General features: G+C 42.8%; 1 long non-coding RNA gene across 1 annotated transcript; it reads left to right on the top strand.

Moving 5' to 3' along the window:
• The first annotated feature begins 1,177 nt into the window (after positions 1–1,177).
• LOC146191929 (uncharacterized) lies at positions 1,178–18,886 on the top strand. The gene is made up of 6 exons (XR_014706373.1): positions 1,178–1,437; positions 3,303–3,382; positions 3,833–3,913; positions 8,009–8,081; positions 14,589–14,696; positions 18,801–18,886. It is a non-coding gene; the product is annotated as an uncharacterized LOC146191929 (long non-coding RNA).
• Positions 18,887–20,671: the final 1,785 nt, after the last annotated feature.

The following is a 20,671-nucleotide window of genomic DNA, read 5'->3' as shown; positions in this document are numbered from 1 at the left end:
TAAGCAAAATTGATTTCTGAATTCTGGAGTATTGGTCATGTTCCGTAATTATACCCGATCAAAATGCGCGACAGAATTTTGTGTCGTGAATATGTCGCGCGACACATATTTTTGTCGTGCGACAAGCGTCTCAGTCGCGCTTTTGTCGTGCGACAGATACTTGTGTCGCGGGTTCTGTCGCAACGACAAAATTGCCTGTAGGGGTTTCTGTCGCAAAAAAGTCTTCTGTCTTGTCCTTTGTCTTGCGACAAAGGTATCTGTAGTGGGTTTTGTCGTGCGACAAACATTGTTCTTGTCCTTTGTCGTGCGACAAAGAGGCCTGTCGCGGGTTGTGTCGCACGGAAGAAATATCTGTCGCGGGTTCTGTCTTGCGACAGATGTCTGCGTGGGATGTGTCGCATGACTAATTTCTGTCGCGGAATGTATGTCGCGCGTCGCATTTCTTTCGAGAGATGTGTGTCGCGGGACGCATTTTTTTCGCTGATGATATGTGTCGCGCAAGAGACTTGTTTCACAAAAACATTTAACTGAGTGTCTCCGAACAGGCGCTGTCGGACTGAGACGGTCATTATACATTCAAAACTAATTTACTGCAGTGTACCCAGGATAACATAACCATTACATTCACCGCCGTTCCCAAACTCGGAGGGGAAAACTTTATTGATGAGAATTTCGTTTGTTTTTTCTTCGTGAGAGGACGCTTCCCCTCAAGCCGCCTAGGGGGTGGTCGTCGTTCGATGGCTCTCGGCGACCTCCTTGGCCCAGGCCGTGATGGCGTGTTGCCGGCCTGGATCAGAGCTAAGTAATGCAGCCTCTCACTGTTCCGAATCGGTAATCTACAGGCCCTCCGGGGGTTTCAAGGTTTCACATTTAAACAAAATGTACTATAGGTCTGCCCTCTGATCTCCGCAAAGAGAACATGATGGGCAGTACTCGCTAGGATACCATTCTGCTAATTTATGCGGACAAAAGCACGCACACTGCAACAATCCACAATTTCAAACTTCCCGCGGAAGGGCTGCCAATGCTTACCATTGGTTAAAAGTTAAAGAAAACTAAAGCTTTATTTTGGCTCTCAAAAACCTTTCAAAAACCGGTTTAATTTTTGTTTTAATAATTAAATAGCCTCAAATAATTATTGGCGCGTTTGTATTTATATATATCGTCTGCGCCTTCTCACGAGTCACTGCTCCACAGTTACCGTACTACGCAGCTGTTTGCAAATGGCGGTTTGCTTGGTTGAATCTCGGTGGGCTAGGTCGCGTTTTGTGTTCTCTGCCGTATTTTACTTCTACCTGCGTGTCAAGTCGGCATCAGCTTCTTTCCTAGTCCCAGCGAGCGTCGTTAACTAACAGCGGTGGATCCGTCGTCGTCTCGAGTGTTTCTGTGTCGTCTCGGTATACGGTCGGAGGCAGCTAGGGGTGAGTACATCGACAGGTAAGCCTTTCTCCACTTCTTTATGCATTCAAGCGGCTGTTATTTAGACATGTCACCATTGTGAATTCAGTTATTTATATTTGAGGTTTGAAAATCAGTGCAAGTAAATGTGCAGACACATATTCCACGACATGCGCGGATAAAAAAAAATTCATGACTAACTTACAGGACAAAGTGTGCAATATAAACATCGCGGACCCCAAGGGTCCATCAAGAGATTTGCGGGGTTCGTTCGCGCGATAGCTGTAAAAAAAAATATGCGTAACTATGGCACAAAGTGTGCAATATACACACTGCGGACCCCAAGGGTCCATCTAGAGATTTGCGGGGTTCGTTCGCGCGATAGCTGTAAAAAAAAAAAAAAAAAATCATTCGTAACTACGGCACAAAGTGTGCAATATAAACACTGCGGACCCCAAGGGTCCATCAAGACATTTTTGCGGGGTTCGTGCGCACGATAGCTGTAAAAAAAAAAAAAATCATGCGTAACTACGGCACAAAGTGTGCAATATAAACACCGCGGACCCCAAGGGTCCATCTAGAGATTTGTGGGGCCCGTTCGCGCGATACCTCTGAAAAAAAAAAAATCATGGGCAACTACGGGACAAATTCTGCGCAGTATAAACAACCCCCTCCTCCCCCCCCCCTTTTGTGAAAAACAAATCATGAGACAAAGTGCGCAATACCAAGCTATTTGCTGAGTCCGCAACCCCCCCCCCCCCCTACACACAAAGAAGGGTTGCGCGATAGCTGTGGTCTGGCTAGACGCAGTTCTACTGGGTTTTGCAGCGAGTTTCATAGCCTACTTTAGTTTCACAAAGTCAAAGAACCGCATGTGCAGTGCAGAAGCAGGGAGTGCACGCAAGAGAGAGGAAAGATCGCCCCCACGCCCTATAGAAGCACGAGCTCTGGTTGCACTGTCACACGGGGCTGCAGTGCGAATCGTCTTGGTGGTCCGACGAGCGTGCGGCGAGGTTTTGGAGGTAGTAGAATCCCTGTAGCGGCACGCATACCAGCGGCGACACGAAACAATTCTTTCATTAATTTTTTTTTATCAATTGACTGGGTTTTCGCGTGACAACAATTCTTTTCAAAACACAATTCTTTCATTATTCTTTTTTAGCAACTGACTAGCCTTTTGCCTGACAATGATGCTTTCATTAATTTTTTTTAGCAATTGACTGGCCTTTTGCCTTGCAACGATGCTTTCAATATTTTTTTTAGCAATTGACTGGCCTTTTGCCTGATAACAATGCTTTCATACGATTGTTAGGGTAACTAATCTGCAGAAGCTAAGTTGTTGTGTAACTGCTAAGCAGCAGAGAAGTGCCACTGCTTTACTTGCTTTATCAAGGTGCAGAGGTGCAAACTGAATTCTTTTCTTGAATTGCCACTCTACTGTCCTCATATTGCAATAGCTGTTTCCCACTGACAAGCTTAAAGTTGTTCCTTGTGAGCTGTCATATTTATGTCATTCATGACCGCCCTGAGAAATGTGCCTCTAATGGGGCTGCAGGTTTTTGCCTTAATACAAATATCTTGGTTATAAAGGCAAATATTTGGTACAGAGCATATTTGTTGTCATCTGATGTATGGCAATCAGTGCAACCTGACTCACCATTTCCTTTTAGTGCCCTTTTCAATTTAGTTTTCAGTCCCACTAAGGTGCCCGCTTACTTTGAAGGAGTGTAAAATTGTCCCAGTGGTTTTCAACAATTGCAAGTACTCAGCCATGGGAATTAAAAAGCAAATGTAAGAAGCCAAATAGCATACACCTAAGTTGAAAAAGAGTGAATAATTTAGAATGCTGTTTCAGAGGTAGTTGCTGGAAATGAAACCATCTTATCTGCTCCTTTAACTTTCAGTCCCAAGCCAGCCTTAGCTGATACAAGCCATAGTTCCCCCAGCAGCACTGCACTGGTCATACTTCCACTGTAGCCACCAGGTGTGAGTTTTTGCTTTTAAAGATATTCTCATGTTCTTTACAAATATGCATAACGTTTGTAAAGTACCTTCCTGCTCTAAATCTAAGGATTCAAATGCATGAACCGACTGCATGCTAAACAGGGTGGTATGTACTATAAACTGTAAATGAAAGTAAATGAATAACCAATAAGGCTAGCGTAGTGGCTTTAGGGCCATGCTAGTGTAACCTGACTTTTCAGTGTCCTTTAAAACTCATTTGTCAGTGTCTGTGAAGTGTCCTCTTACAGAGGTGGAGGGTAAAATAGTACCAGTGGTCTTCAGAAATAAAAAAACTTTAGATGAGGGGAATTTTTTACTTCCTCCCCGCTTGAGTTGCATAAACATTAGTTGTAGAGTGTGGCAAAATTTCGAAAGTGTCAGAGATATCTGTTAGAAATTAAACAATTCGCTGTATTTCTTTACCTTTCAGTCCCGAACCAGCCTTCAGCTAGTACAAACCATAGGTCCCACAGCAGCACTGTACCACTTCTACCTCTGCCACAGCCATCAGGTAGGAAATGTTTATGCTTTTCAGATATTTGCATGTTCTCACAGGCACAGAATTTTTATGAATTTTGCTAAAATCATAAGAACATAAATGCTTCAGCCTTGTACATACTATCTAGTATATGGTATGTATTGTCGGCTAAAAAACTAAATTGGCCACCACTCATTGCCACAGAGAATCAGTAGTGCTACACTGTTGTATAGTGCCGCTTGCTTGTGGCCAAAGTGCCATGAGTTATAAAAAATTTCGCTCTCACTCTTGCACGGGGGATTGCCAGACAAGTTTCTAGTGTGGCATTCGGCAGCTCTGCTGTTCATGGTTGTAATGAAGAGGAGTGCATATTGCACTGTGGCGAAGCAGTGGGACGGCCGTGATCTATCAAACTGCTGAAAGAACGAGGTACTGCAGCCAGGTATGCCGGAAAACTACCCGAGATGCAGCATCGGTGGCTATCGCAATGTGCACTTCAACCCAGTACAGCAAGAGATGGCGTGCTTTGCTGCAGTGCTACTTCTTTTTGGATACTGTCTTTATTATTGCCTCTGCAAATGCGCTTGATATTCTGCTCAGTGAGTCCTCTTAGCACTGTTTAAATTAGGTGCCGTGGCATATTTTTAGCAGCATGTAGATCTCATATGGTAAGTTATAAAGTTTTTGGATGAAACCAGATAGAGAATCTTATCCGTTATAGGAGTATCCTTAGTCCAGTAAAAAGTTACCGTCAGACTCAGTGCCAAGTCTGCTGAAACAAGTCATTGTTTTTGATAGAAGCATATTGTCACACTAAGTAAACTGTTATGCCTGGTTCACACTGCAGAAACATTTGGTCAACCTTTGTCTGCCAACAGCACATTTGCATAGCTTTGGCAACCATCTCGCCACTTTAACAATAACTGTCTGGAAATATGTACCTGTCACCCAGATACACAGTGGAAATTTCTACGGGAACACTTAACGAGCTCCTTGTCTCACTGAAAAAAAAAACTGACAGTGCTCCCTTACTGCTCCTCAAGCATAGCCACTCGTATAGTCCCATACTGCCTGCGTGCTCATTTCTGGGGTCAAATGCTGTGCATGGAGGAGAAAGGGAAACATGCGGCACCAGCACAGCTGGTTTCATCGGCAGCTTGTCTGACTGCTTGCAAGGCGCCATGCTACGTCATGCAACAAAGCGACGAAGAAGAGTTTTCTTTAAGTGCTGTCTTGATGCATGGAAACTGTTAAAAAATGGTCAGTTACCTTTAAGTGCATGCTGTGGTGGTGTGTTGTTGCCGGAAGTTTTGCTCAGCTGGCGAAAAAATCAAATAATGCTGACGGACGGTGTCTGCATTTAGTTTTCGTTGCCCGAGGCAACACCCCGGCAATGTGCCTTGTTTCTCAGCTCTTTGGAAACAAGTTTGTAGTGAAAACATTTCTGGCTTGCTGGCAAATGTGTTTTGTTCATGCCGCTGATGTGTTCCTCCAGTGTGAACTGGGTTTTTGGTAGCAGATACTATTATTTATCACCTTTCATTTTTCATAATGAAGATTATGTTTGTGATTCATATTCCTAACAATCTCCTCATGACATTTGCATAAGGAACAATGTATCCAGCCATTAAACTGAAGCTGTTGTCAGGGGACTCACTGAAAAAAATGTCGAACACATTGCAGAAACAATGCTGAAGAGAGTATTAAAGAACAAGTGAGCATGTTAATGGCTGATGCAATGCCTTAGGTCGTGTTGCCCAAACTGGCAGGATGGGATGTATGTGACTGACAATAACTTCAAGATATTAAAAAAAAATAAACAGGAAAAACATCACTTAATTTCGGCTGTCCGATAACTCTGCGACAGCACGATGCGCTTTCTCACTGGTGGTGTGCGCTCTTCGATGTCATGACCATCAACATCAGGACAGCTGGATAGCACGCTAGAAATTTATCAAGCTTGGCAGGCGGCTTTGAGAGGGAAGGGGAAGTTTGTCATCACTTTTTTTTTATCGAAAGCTTGCCAGAAGGCATATTATAGAAACTGATGTAAAATATTTTCCGTAAGGAACCGGAGCAGGTGCCCGCTCTTATTGTTGTCGGTGAGCCATTTAGAGAAGTCCTCTTCCCTTGTTGTGGTTAGTCCCACTTCCCGCAGAATCTGTGTCCTTGATGCCTTTGTCCCTGCACAAGTCCGCAGCAGGTGGCGAATGCTCACTTCTTCAGCTGGTGTGGAACACTTCGGGCATGTGGTTGGTCCAATGTCTGCTTGAGATTGCCATCGGCATGTTACCGACGGGGTAAGGGCCGCCCCAGCTCTTATCCTCCTAAGGGAAACCTCCTCCAATCTCGTTAAGTTACGAGGGAGGGGGAATGTACACGGGGTTATGAGGGCATATGTACTTCTCCTTAAAGAAGATGCTAAGATGGGAACTTGAGTACACTGTCACAAGCCAGTGGTGCGATGTAATAGTGTCGAGTTGCAGTCTCACTGCTTTGAGCAATAGTTTACTTTTCTGGCTGTTGCTACTGTTCCACCGATACACAGTCGTAAATTTGTTCAGGAGCAGCTGTTCTGGATATGGTGAAAAGAATTTTCCACAAAACGATTGAAGATTTTTCAAAATATATTCTCAATTAAAAGATACATTTTACAGGAATGCATTTGTTTCTTTTAGCACTGGCGTCTCTAGGGTCACCCGCACCTGGTGCAAAGGAGCGGCACCCTTTCTCCCTCCCCATGTTTTAAGCACCAAATCGTAACTTCCTTCTCTGTCCTCATGGTTTCCTTTGAAGTCAAGCTTGCTTTTGCACCCAACCATGCAGAGCAAGTAAAGTGTATTTTTTTTAACCCTTAGACGCAGCGATATTGTCCCAGGAATGACAATTCATTAAAACATTACGTCAAAAGAACATATTTCCAAAAAAGGCAGAAGCACTAGCATGTGTAAGTTGCGAGGAAATTCATTGACTTAACTAAGTGGCTTAATTAAGACAGGTGATTGCCCAGTATGAGAAGTATTGGAAGTCCACTTGTACCTCAAAAAGGTGCAGACTGATTTCCGCATCTAGACTGCAAAGTTACCAATGCTGATTGGTGCCATACCAACAAAAAATGTTGAGCGCCAAATGGCCTTTTGGAGCTGGGAGACAGGGGGCATCCCCAGGCTCAATTTTGTTAATGCTTTCAGTTGAATTTCTCATTTTAACGATGACTTTGCCTTTTCCAGAGAGAATAATGCACTACGTGAGCACCCTTGGGTACATTCTCAATTCTCCTTTTAAAGCACCTGGCCTTTCTAAAAGTGCCCTCCTTCTCATATTTTTTTTGTGGTCAGCACGTCATGATCTGACTTGCCATTCCACTCAACAGGCATTCTGTGCCTTTCGGCGTTTTGAAATTGTGAGGCGGATGGGACTGGATCGAGGAGCGAGAAAGGCACAGGAGATAAATGAACAAGACAACTGCCTGAGAGATACTGCCAGCAATGCCCGCTTGGGAAAGGAGACTGAACTGCATATAAAGAAAAAGAGGCATGGCAGTACGGCTGCTGACTGGTGTCATCTAACATGCTTTTGTGCAGGGGTTTCTGATGGGTATCAGATTAATGCTGGTGTTTTCAGGGTGCACCCGCATGCACAGGCCCAGTTCAACATTAATTTGGCATGGAGTCTGGCATAAACTAAGGCCTGTGTTTTCAAGAACTCCAAACAGAACAATTAGTTTACGAGAAGGTCACATTCTCCAGTCAGTGTCTAAGCAGTACCAATACGCGCTTTTACACAATAATTCATTTTGCTCCCCACCACTTCCTTTCTTTCACTGCCCAGCTGCACCCTCTGAGCGCTGCACTCTGTGCGGACTACACCTCACGCACCCCTTTCATGAGCCACGTCTTTTAGTATATCATAATTGATGTTATGACGGATCTTAAATATTTCCTTCAAAGTTGTTCTGTTCATGCTAGCTGTTCTGTCACTGCTAAAATTTTCTTTTACTGTAGCTAAAGAAAAACATTTTTTTTTACTAGAATGGGCTGTGCTGTTGTTGCACATTTAAAAAACCTTTTTATGGGTAGAACATTTGTGTGTGCAAAACACTAATTGTTGTTTTTGTTTCAATAACAGTGAACCACTGTGAGTGCCAAGGCCTCTTTGGGTGATGCTGCAGTCTCACAACAGGCAGGAAAGCAGTCAAAAGGTGTGTTTCTGCTCATTATACCGAAAAAAATATTGGAGGTTTTATGGTAATCTTAGATGGTCTTCAGCACTTTTGCACCAGTATTTATTCCTTGGGAGGGAAAAATAAACATAACTCAATAAGTGTAACTTAATGAGTTTGAGCATTTATTACAAATGCAGTCTTCCTGATTTATTGAGCTTTGGCAGCCCACTGACCACAAGTCACTCCTGCTGAGAGGTAGTGTGATGGTGATGTGGGCAGCCTTTCGAGCTCCACATTCTGTCTTCAAGGCTAGCTCTCTCGGCAGTCAATGTAGTTCTCTACTGCACTGTGCAGCTGTCTCATTGATATTTATTTTACATATTTATTTTCATTTCACAAGATTGTCAATCATATACATGCACCTTCATCATCATTATCATCAGCCTGACTACACCCACCGCAGGGCGAAGGCCTCTCCCATATTCCTCCATTTAACCCGGTCCTGTGCTAGCTGCATCCACTTGACCCCTGCGAACTTCTTAACCTCATCCACCCACCTAATTTTCTGCTGCCCCTGCTAAGCTTTCCTTCCCTTGGAATCCAGTTTGTTATGCAAAGCGTCCATTGGTTATCCTCTCCTCACACTACATGTCCTGCCCATGCTCATTTCTTCTGGGCACTTTGCTATTTGCTAAATGACTAATTTCTTATTTTCGCCTCTATCATCTGGCACATATGAATCAGCATGCAGTACTAAGCTACTGCATTGTGTGAAAGCACAAGACACAGATGTAAAGCCCTTTTAACAACCCCTCCAAATTACTCGGCTTAGGGATGGCAGCTCTGATGCCGCTCTGTTCCAAGGGTCAACTTGATGGGTTGATTGCGATCTCACCCTCCCATTCCAGATGAGCTACTCTAGGTTGCAGAAGTGCTTGGCTGCTATAATTTGTTCACAAGTAGCAGTTTATGATTCTCATCATTTGTTGAATTATTTTTGCTGTTAAACATTTCTCATATTTCTCAAGTAAGAAGCCAGCAACAGGAACACTAGCTACTGCAATGCAGTCAGCAAAGTATGTGCCTGTAGGCAGGAAAAAACTCTCAACACCTCTCGTCTATCCTTTGCACCACTGAGTTGCCGACCATTGCACTGCTCAAAGCTAGGTTTTATGAATGCCAATGTTGTATTGACTGGTGTGGAACTAAATGTCTCTATTGAACACCATTGAGTTTTATACACTTTTGCTAGAAACATGCAGAGTCCAAGTTGACTGACTTTCTGAGTTAACATGATGAGTATAAATGTGAGCTCACTACCTTACCTCAAGGAAGTGTGGTGCAACAAAGACAAACACTATGAATGAAACACAATACAGGCATACACTACCAACTGTAATACAAAACAGAATGCAAACTTCGTCTTTAATGCCCAAGCACAACTTCCTTCTCTACACACAAGTCCTTCATATTCGCACACCTCTTCTTTCCTAAGCAGATATGTCTGGCCAACAGTAAATGTTTGCAACCCTCACATCCCAGGTATCGTCCAAGCAGTGAATACAAGACCAAATCCATCACTCACATCATCCAAACAGAACTCATAACTTCCACCACTGAGACACAAACTAAAAAACCAACCACACATCTGGAGCTGCCACAAATTGCGTTCACTCACAATGCATCTAAAAGGCAAATCCAGTTTGAGTCTTAACAGGGAAAAAATGCATCAAGGCAACCCTTGCAATCACTGATCACCTTGGCCGATCTGGTCAGCTGCAGTTAATTACATACTGCGATGGCTTTTGATCTACTAGCTTTGTTCTATACAAGTACATAATTCTTAATTGCCTGGGTCACCTTCTGTTAGTATTGGGTAGCCGGAACCACTGCAAAGCCACCAGGGTTGTGTGGTGCATGAGGGGAATATTGGATGGGCTGGATTGTACCCCAAGGACTTCTCGGAAGATGGATCTAGTACTGCAGGAACATACTCTAAATAATGTTTTTAGATGATAACCTTCGTCTTCTTCAAATGGAAAAAGGGGGCTTCAAAGTGGTTCTGGCTGGCCTATATGAAAAGAAGGCTACCGTGAAGAATTTTAGGAAGAATTAAGAATTTTCTGCTTGTGCAGAAGAAAGCTATTAGAGCAAATGTCATCATGTTATGTAAAGAACTGCAGCTGAGCAGATTGGCCAAAGTGATCAGCGACTGCAAGAAGGGTTGCCTTGATGTGTTTTTTCCTTTTAAGACTCATGAACTGAACTCTCTTTTTAGATGTATTGTGAGTGAACGTGATTCATGGCAGCTGCAGATGTGTGGTGATCTTTTAGTGTGTGTCTAAGTGGCAGAAGTTGTAACTGTCTTGCGCAGACAATGTGAGGGGTGAACTTTTTTTTTATTTCGCAAACTTTATTTCAAAAATTATGTAAAGCATTTTCTATGTATGCCTTATGGCAAGTTTGGGAAATAAAAAAAAAAGTCCACCCCTCCCCTTGGAGGGGAGGGTTACTAACATCTATTGTTGGCCAGGTATATCTGAGTATTTAGGAAAGAAGAGTTGTTTTAGTGTGATGCACTTGGGTGTGAAAGTGAAAGCTGGGGTTCTGTTTTGTGTTATAATTGGTAGTGTGTGCTTGTGCAGTGTTTCTCTTTTCGTGTTTGTCGTCATTGCACTGCTGTTCTGGGTATCATGCACCATTTCGTCCCACATGCTGTTCAAGGAAGTGCATTTTGCTTATAACAAATGGTGCAGTTTTCTTCATAAGTGAACATTAGAGTAGTACAGCGCATGCGAAATGTGTTCTATCTTGTAAACTGATGGCTCCCTAATTCTACAGGGGTCTGCAGAGCTAGATGCCATTTTGCTCACACTTTTGGTACTATATAGACAAGCGTCAGCCAGTGAAATCAGTGGAGATGCGGTGGCACTGGTGACAGCAGCGACTTTTGGGGTGTAGGCAAAAACCCTAGCCGTCTGTTTGGTTTTCAAGCATAGTTCTGGGTATTCTTGCAAGCTGTGGTGCGGTCAGTTACACCACGAGGCACAAGAAAGAAAATGGCACCTGTTTTCATATGTTTCTTACTGTCTGATAAAGATGAGTGCAAAGGGCAGCATGAGCACTACAAGTAGACCCTTCAGCGACGAATTGCCTTTGCAGCTATCATGCATTGCACATCTGCACTGCAACTTGATCAGGTAGTTCACAACCCTTAATTGTCGCACCTACTTTTTGGCCGCACAGCGAAGAGCGCAATAGCAAACACCTGCAGTTTGTGGACGTTTTGTTTTATATACTGTCCATTCATAAGAAGTTTAATCAAAACTCCTTGACAACCCATTCACCTGCAGTGCCCATGTGTTCGTACAGAAAAGGACACAAAAGCTGCTGCCAAGGTAACTGTAGTTATCTTAAGCGGACACTGCAGCCCGATATTGCCAAAACAGGCGCTGTCTTCTGATGTAGCTTTTCTGTTTTCACTTTCACGAGTTTCAATGAGTGACTTCATAACCAGCCCTATAAAGGGAGTGAGCATCATTAGTATCCCGGCAAGGTTATGCAGTGTTATTTCTCAGATCAATAAATTTTCTTTTGAAAGTCATCAGGAACCTGCAGAACGAATTCAATATTCACGTAAAACCTAACTCTGATCGAACAGTATATTTAAGTATGGTACATATGGTATATGGAGTTTAATGCCCCAAAGTGGATTCGGTTATGAGGGTTGCAAAATAAGCAGTTATAAGATGATTTGAATTTAAATAAAAATGTTCCAAGTATAATAAAAAAAGATGGCAGATTGCTCAAATTTTGCTATGCGCTCATGGAGAACATTGCAGTTGTGCTCATGCACCTCTCCTATACAGCGAAAAGAACAAAATAAGAGCACTCCTAAAAGCCTTCATGTGTATATTAACCTGTGAATGACATTGATGCATCTATACGAGGAAACAGGCGTGACACTTTTTTTATCGACCAAGATGAAAGCTTGGCAGCGCACTATAAGAAAATGTTACAAAGAACTATACGATGAATTTCTGTCTCCTCAGTGTTAGGTACATAGGGCTAGAAATATGATTCCTAGTTCCCTATTCAGTTCAGTTCAGTCGTTCAGTTGTGTCCGACTCTTCGTGACCCTATGGACCATGTCACGCCACGCTTTCCGGTCTCTCACTATCTTCCTAACATCACATAACTTCATCTGCAGTGCCTCGAGGATGCCATCTAACCATCGCGTTCACTGCCTACCCCTTCTCCGGCGACCCTCAACCTTTCCCAACATCAAATCTTTCTCCAGCGACTCCTCTCTTCTCATCAGACGACCAAAGTAGCTGAGCTTTAACTTTAGAATTTGACCCTCCAATGAGCAGTCAGGGTTTATGGTCGACAATATCGACTGATTTGATCTTCTGGCAGTCCAAGGAACTCTCAAGAGTCTTTGCAAACACCACAATTCAAACGCCTCAATTCTTCGGCGGTCAGCCTTTTTCACAGTCCAACTGTCGCATCCATACATCACAACTGGAAAGACCATAGCACGAGTTATACGGATCTTGGTTGGCAGACTAATATCTCTGCTCTTACTAGGCGGTCAAGGCTAACCACTGCTCTCTTTCCCACAAGCAGGCGGCTCCTAATGTCATGGCTGCAGTCTTTTTCCGAGGTAATCTTGTTCTTTAGAGTAAATTGGTGCTTGGAGCAGCGGAAAGTCTATCAAAAAGAGTCGTCATATGAAAAGCACACTTCAAGTCATTCATATCATTGTCCTCCTTTCATGCGCTAGCAATTGACCCAGAAGGTTAACAGTGTTGACCTTTTTGTTATACATTAAACTTTTTCGTATTCATTTTACTTAATCAGTTACTACAGCCACCCATGTACTGTAGCCACGCACTGTTGAAGTCATGGCGAAGATGCCAATGTAGCTCTTTTCCGGGTAATTCCAGCAGTAATCGGCTTCAGAAGTGCTGAACTAACACCAGTGGCAAAGTACTACTATTTCAGTTCCCGACAAATGCCCACACTGCGAAGAACCCGCTTGCGACACCACTGTCTGGCATCTAATATGGATATGCCCAGGAACTTTGCATATACGCAAGATCATTTTACGAAAAGCTGGACTTGCACCGACTAATGACTCTCATTTCCACTTATGGATAACAAACAACATTTATGCGTGCAGTTTATGTGACTTCTTGCACATGGCCGCACTCCACACATTCCTGTGACTCTACCACCACCTTTTATGCCGTGTGGCAAACTCAGCGCCATAAATAAAATAAAAAGTGCTGAACTACTCTCCAGGCATAATCCAAACCATTTCTAAGCACAAGCGGCGGTCGGCGCTTTGGTACTGAGCGACGCTTTCCTAATTGGTCTATTTATGAAACTACCTTTCTGAATCCTAATCTGCCATAGTAAAAGAATGATATGGTTAACTTTTGCAAAGCAAAAATCGCAGAGCTAGTACAAGCAGGACGGTTGAGCCCAATTTGCACTGGCGGCAGCTGGCTTTGGCTTGAGTTGAAACTTACTTGTCGCGGTTATCGCTCTTAGCAGCAATTTGCCACTGGTCAGCGATTCTCAAGAGTGATTCAATTTTGGTAATCTACTCAGTATTCCAGACACCAACAAATTTTGCTCGCTTCATTTCTGACATTGGCACTAGCGATATGCTGTTTTGTTCGCGTATGGTTTGCGGGAGGAGGGGCCACCGCAATGATGTTTACGGTGGTCGAGGAGGTGCTGCCCTTGTGTGGTGCTTGACCACGCTGTTGGCACCTCGTCGGTACGACACTCCGGGAACCATTTATAAATAGGATATTTGTAAATGCAGCTTCAATCTGCCAATCACGGCGTCACTTCAGCTGTTGTACTTAATGGGCAATAGCTGCTGTAACTGAGAACGGCAGTGAGCTGTGTAACAGCAGCGAACCGCGATTGGCAGTTAACCATGGTTAAGTTCGGTAGCCGTGATTAAGCTAGCCGAGTAACTAGGGTATAAGAGAAACTTGTGGTCAGTTTGAGTAGCAGAGCAGTTTCAGACAGGAGGAAATTGTAAGCTGTGAATAGAAAAGAATTTGGTTGGGAGATATGATTAGTATGCTTGAAGCAGGGCAGATGGCTGCAGGTAAAGCAAAACAGTGATAATTTAAAATCAGTGGAGCAGTACTTTGTCCTACAGTGGAAGTAACTAGCCTTGTGATGTCGATAATTGATGCAGACTTACCTTGCAATCCATATTGCACTAGTTTCTGTAGTATATAGTGCAAACAGTGCCACAATTTCTAATTGCATTAAATTATTTGTTGTCCAAATGGTTATTGTTCCCCATCCCCTTACGGTAATTGTGTAAATAGTCGAGTTGTATCAGTCATTGATTCTGCATGCATTGTTCTTGCTTTCACTTCGTTCCTATATTACTTTGCAGGTTGTATCTGCACTGTGGTATTATGGATGAGTGTTTGTAGTTTTGAACCTAGTCAGATTGTAATATTGATATTTAACCACACTGATATTACCTATTACCTAATTTTGCAGATTCCTTGTGGCACTACCTCAAGGCAAAGGCCTGCCCTGCCGATGAGCTGCAGAAGCGCTACATAAAGGTGGCAAGGTACCTGGCGAGAAGTGCTGTAACCTGCGGCGGTAAATATCTTCTCATGGTCATGTTTGATTCATTTGTCCAGTTTAGGCAGAATTAAGTGGTTGGCTGTTATAATTTGTTCAGCATCACAGTAGCAGGTAATGATTGTCATCATGGGTGTGGTGATCGTCTTCCTCGTCGAGCTCTTCTGATATGTTGCCAGTGAGAGGAGAGCAAAACGAACATCACCTGTTGCAATGCACGGTATAAAAAAGAACAACCCAACAAGGGTAAATAGGGTACGCCTCAGGTCGCAGATGAGCCAACGTTTCGACAAGTGGACTTGTCTTCGTCTGGGCATAGCGATCATCACTGGCAGGGGTTTAAATACGCTTTTGCTTCCGAAGAAGAAAAGCTGGGGAGGGGAAAGTGGGTGCGAAAGAGTGGGGAGGAGAGGATGGGTGAGAAGAAAGTGGGTCATGAAGTGGGGAAAAAAAAGACATCTTGAGTATGTACTTATCAGCCATGGAACCAGGGATTCTGTAGCCTGCAAAAGAAGTAAAAGCGGCAGTACCAGGAAAAAAAAAAGGACTACTATGCTGGTTAGGTGATTAGTCACCACTAAAGACTGTTTGGTGAAGATACACCTTACAAAGGGAGGCTATGCAAAGGGCCCTGATAAGGCATATATCTAGGGGGACAATTCTTAAAAGGAGGGGGTAGGGCGGGGAGTACATAGTCACAGGATAATAATCGCATAGTGAAAAATAATAATAACCTTAAGTGTGTATCTCAACCTGGAACCGGAGATCCTGTAGCCTACAAAAGAAGTAAAAGCAGCAGTACCAGGAAAAAAAAAGAGAAAAAAATCATAGTACTGGGTAGATGATTAGTCACCACTTCCATGGGTTTGGTGCAGATACACCTTACAAAGGGCCCTGATAAGGCATATATCAAAGGAGGACAATTCTTAAAACTTTCTGTGAAGGGGGGGGGGGGGGGGGGGGGGGGATACAGTCACAGGATAATAAGGGCACAGGGAACCAACACTGACATGAAAAAATAAAAAAAAGAGAGAGAAAGAAATAATAATGATCATAAAAAAATATGTGAGGACAAATTCAAGCAAAAAGTGATAAGGAGGAAAGGTGTTTAGAGGAACCTGTAGGGTTATGCTATTGCGGAAGGGAATAGGGTGTACGTGCGTTGTGAATAAACTGTACAATTAAGGCTGTGAGATTGTTTTTCCGAATAGTTATGATGGAGAGGGAATATACTTAAGGGATTCTAGCGTTCCCTTAGATATATTTATTCCTGCTGGTTCCAATGTTCTAAATTTATGAATTAGATACGCCTCTCTGTATTTTCTGTCCCTTGCAGATTTAAAGCCAAACTGGAGAATATATAATTTAATTTCTTCGAACTTATGGTCTTTCTGATTGAAATGCTGGGAAACTGCTTTCGGGAGGTTTTTGCCTACGTCTGCCCGATGTCCATTAAGCCGCATGTTCATTGGTTGTCCTGTCTCTCCGATGTACTGTTTATGACAAAAGGAGCATTCTGGAAGGTAGATAACGTTTGAAGATGTGCAGTTAAAGCCTGATTTCATGTGAAAAGTGAAATCGCTTGCATTGCTTTTAACCGTGGTGTCTTTTTGTATATGACTGCACGTCTTACATCTAGGTCGAGAGCAAGGGTGTGGTTGTGTTGGATGCTTGTTGTCGAGTTTAGAATGTACTAGAATATCTCTGAGGTTCGCGTTACGTTTGTATGTCACCCTTGGTGACATAGAACATTTTACGAGTCATCATCCGAGACATTGTAAACAAGGAATATTTGTAGGACAGGCGACACGGCTTAGAAGAATATGTAGCAATGATAGTGACTACCTAAACGAACTACATTCATTGAAAGCAACACTAATCCTGAGGAACTATCCCCGTAACTCCCTTGATACGGCCCTCGAAAAAGCAAGCACTTTAAACCGCAACGGTGTGCTCACGAAACGACCAAAGGCCAACACCGAACGACAGCCTTCTTTTGTTAATAAATACTCCAATGCCCTTCCAAACATAAACAATATTCTGCGGAAATACCATTCCACGCTAACGTGTAATGAACGCCTCAAGAAAATATTTCCGGAGACACCAAGGGTGACATACAAATGTAACGCGAACCTCAGAGATATTCTAGTACATTCTAAACTCGACAACAAGCATCCAACACAACCACACCCTTGCTCTCGACCTAGATGTAAGACGTGCAGTCATATACAAAAAGACACCACGGTTAAAAGCAATGCAAGCGATTTCACTTTTCACATGAAATCAGGCTTTAACTGCACATCTTCAAACGTTATCTACCTTCCAGAATGCTCCTTTTGTCATAAACAGTACATCGGAGAGACAGGACAACCAATGAACATGCGGCTTAATGGACATCGGGCAGACGTAGGCAAAAACCTCCCGAAAGCAGTTTCCCAGCATTTCAATCAGAAAGACCATAAGTTCGAAGAAATTAAATTATATATTCTCCAGTTTGGCTTTAAATCTGCAAGGGACAGAAAATATAGAGAAGCGTATCTAATTCATAAATTTAGAACATTGGAACCAGCGGGAATAAATATATCTAAGGAAACGCTAGAATCCCTTACGTATATTCCCTCTCCATCATAACTATTCGGAAAAACAATCTCACATAGCCTTAATTGTATAGTTTATTCACAACGCAAGTACACCCTATTCCCTTCCGCAATAGCATAACCCTACACGTTCCTCTAAACACCTTTCCTCCTTATCACTTTTTGCTTGAATTTGTCCTCACATATTTTTTTTATTATCATTATTATTTTTTTTCTTTTTTTTTTCTCATGTCAGTGTTGGTTCCCTGTTATCCTATGACTGTAATCCCCCCCCCCCCCCCTTCACAGAAAGTTTTAAGAATTGTCCTCCTTTGATATATGCCTTATCAGGGCCCTTTGTAAGGTGTATCTGCACCAAACCCATGGAAGTGGTGACTAATCATCTACCCAGTACTATGATTTTTTTCTCTTTTTTTTTCCTGGTACTGCTGCTTTTACTTCTTTTGTAGGCTACAGGATCTCCGGTTCCAGGTTGAGATACACACTTAAGGTTATTATTATTTTTCACTATGCGATTATTATCCTGTGACTATGTACTCCCCGCCCTACCCCCTCCTTTTAAGAATTGTCCCCCTAGATATATGCCTTATCAGGGCCCTTTGCATAGCCTCCCTTTGTAAGGTGTATCTTCACCAAACAGTCTTTAGTGGTGACTAATCACCTAACCAGCATAGTAGTCCTTTTTTTTTTCCTGGTACTGCCGCTTTTACTTCTTTTGCAGGCTACAGAATCCCTGGTTCCATGGCTGATAAGTACATACTCAAGATGTCTTTTTTTTCCCCACTTCATGACCCACTTTCTTCTCACCCATCCTCTCCTCCCCACTCTTTCGCACCCAATTTCCCCTCCCCAGCTTTTCTTCTTCGGAAGCAAAAGCGTATTTAAACCCCTGCCAGTGATGATCGCTATGCCCAGACGAAGGCATGTCCACTTGTCGAAACGTTGGCTCATCTGCGACCTGAAGCGTACCCTATTTACCCTTGTTGGGTTGTTCTTTTTTTTTATACCGTGCAAACCATCTTCTTCCTTTCGTTCTACCTGTTGCAATGCAGCCAGGAGGCAGGAAAAAACTAACGCCTCTCATCCATCTCGTGCACCACTGATCTGCCAAGCATTGCATCGCTTAAATCTAGGAGTTGCGAAAGCCTGAGATCTGTAATTATTGGTGCACAAATAAGTGCCTCCAATTAACAAGCATTGGACATCATTGGAGGTATGCACTTTTGCTAGCACTAAGTTGACTAAATTGCCAAGTTAACAAGATCAGGATAGGTGAGAGTTCACTATCTGTTATCAAGGAAGCATATTGTGCTTATAAAAATGGTGTGGTTTTCTTCATAATTGGTCATTCGAGCTATGCAGTGCATGCGAAATGTGTTGTTGCAGTCAACAGATGTCTCCCGAATTCTGCAGTGGTCTGCATAGCTAGGTGACATTTTGTTGACACGTTGTATACTTATGAGCTCTGGAATTCGTACGTATATTTCTTATGAGCATGCAGTCTCACAGTCTTTCTCTTCTTCAGCTAGGGCATGCTGAACTTGCACAAGCAGAAGAAAAAAGAAAAAGGAACGTCATCAGCCGGGAGTATTGTGCTAATAAATTGTTTTGCCCCAAGTAAGGTGTTTTTGATGTGCATGGCCATACTTAAGAATGCATGGAATGCAGAGCTAGGCTGGTGCTCCGCAGCTGTATGTTAATTTATCAATAGCAACTACTTGACGAGGCAGACTACAGAAATGCACCTCACTACACAAATACTACACACCAGGAGACAGACTACAGAAGGACAACACTACGAAACGCACTACAGACTTGCGACACACTACAAAAAACAGACTACAGACATGCGACACACTACGTAAGACAGACTACAGAATTGCTACACACTACACAATGCAGACTACAGAAATACTACACAAGACAAACAACACAATTACGACATGCCGAAAATACGACAAACTACAAACTACAGGAATTTTTTCTGTAGTATTTCTGTAGTACGTTTTGACTGGGTATTACTGTATTTTGTCTTTAAAATTGCAGTATTAGGGTAGTTCACTTGATGTGTCGCTATGTATTTAATATGGAAACATGCGCTGATATCTCGATTTCACCAAAAATAACGACGCTCTGCTTCCTGTCATACTGTGTGAAAACAAAGTTTAAACATAGCTGCCAACACAGGCATGAAAATTTGCCTTTGTTTGAATAAATTTACTTTGTATACGCATTTTTATTAGCGTGCTATGACTATCTTGGATGCTGTCAAAGTATTTCGGCCGGCAGGTAAGTGATCACCTGTATTTATGAACGAATATAAAATTGTTTATCTCTTAAGGACTGCGTTGATCAAATGGAAATGAATTACCGGCGGTGAAGCGTCCACGTGTATTTCGCTGTATTCAGTCTCAGTAGTTATAAAAGAGCGCGCGAGAGAGAGTGGAAAACACAAACTTTTCCGATAAACAAATTGGGCCGCTTCTGCGTTGGAGTAAATAAAGACCGGCTGCGAATGCAAGTCTCATTTAGGAAACTTCTAAATCTCGACGCAACTAAAGCGAAGCTAGAACGCATATTTCCCAGTAGACCACGTGCCCAATAGCCGCTGAGGTATAGCTGTGCGCAAAACATTTGAGCAAGACTTTCTCTTGGCTGGTTCTACGCCGACTACAATCGCCGCCGTCCATATAAATGTCATTGGTCTTCATTATTTCTCCGCGCGTCTATTCTCAGGCGTAGAGTCCCTAAAGTTAATAGATTTGCAGCTTTTCTTTAACTTTACAAGCACGACGAATGCTTGTTTTCAAAATCGAATTCAGTTTGCTTCGTTTACTAGAATGTTCTTCGCATTCCCTTCGAAAACAGACAATCGCAGTACAATTTTGGTATAGGAACAAATGTAAACATATCTACCGCGGCACCTCCCCATCAGAGCAAAGTGTGCGTATGCCTCCTTATTAAAATGCGCTTTATTAAAATTGATGGTCACTAATTTGTGCTGCCCATGTACCTACGACTTCGCCGAAGCTGGCACACCTAGGCAGAGAAGGCGACGCGCCTTTTAATTACTGTACTCTGGTTCCCAGCACTGCACTTTGTTCTAATAATTTATCATTCATACGTAAAGAAGGGGCGGTGAAGAATGTGCATCACCTTAATATCGAACAATCTAAATTAGACAAAACCGAAGTTCAAACAGGGACTACAGCACGGAGGGCATATAGTGCTCATTCGCTTATAATCTAAGCATCCGGCAAACGGCTCTATCAGTTTGTTTTTGACGCATATGGTAAACGACAGCAGGCGATAACAATTAGTATATATAAATATAGCTGTAGAGCACTCTAAGTCAGATCTCAGTTCAGGATCAACTGAAATCATTGGCAATGACCA

Source organism: Amblyomma maculatum, chromosome 4, assembly GCF_055883805.1.
Source record: "Amblyomma maculatum isolate TAMU_Amacu chromosome 4, ASM5588380v1, whole genome shotgun sequence".
In the NCBI taxonomy this organism is placed as follows: Eukaryota; Metazoa; Arthropoda; class Arachnida; order Ixodida; family Ixodidae; genus Amblyomma; species Amblyomma maculatum.
Note: the sequence above shows the minus strand (reverse complement) of the source record. Positions and strands in the feature narration are given on the sequence as shown.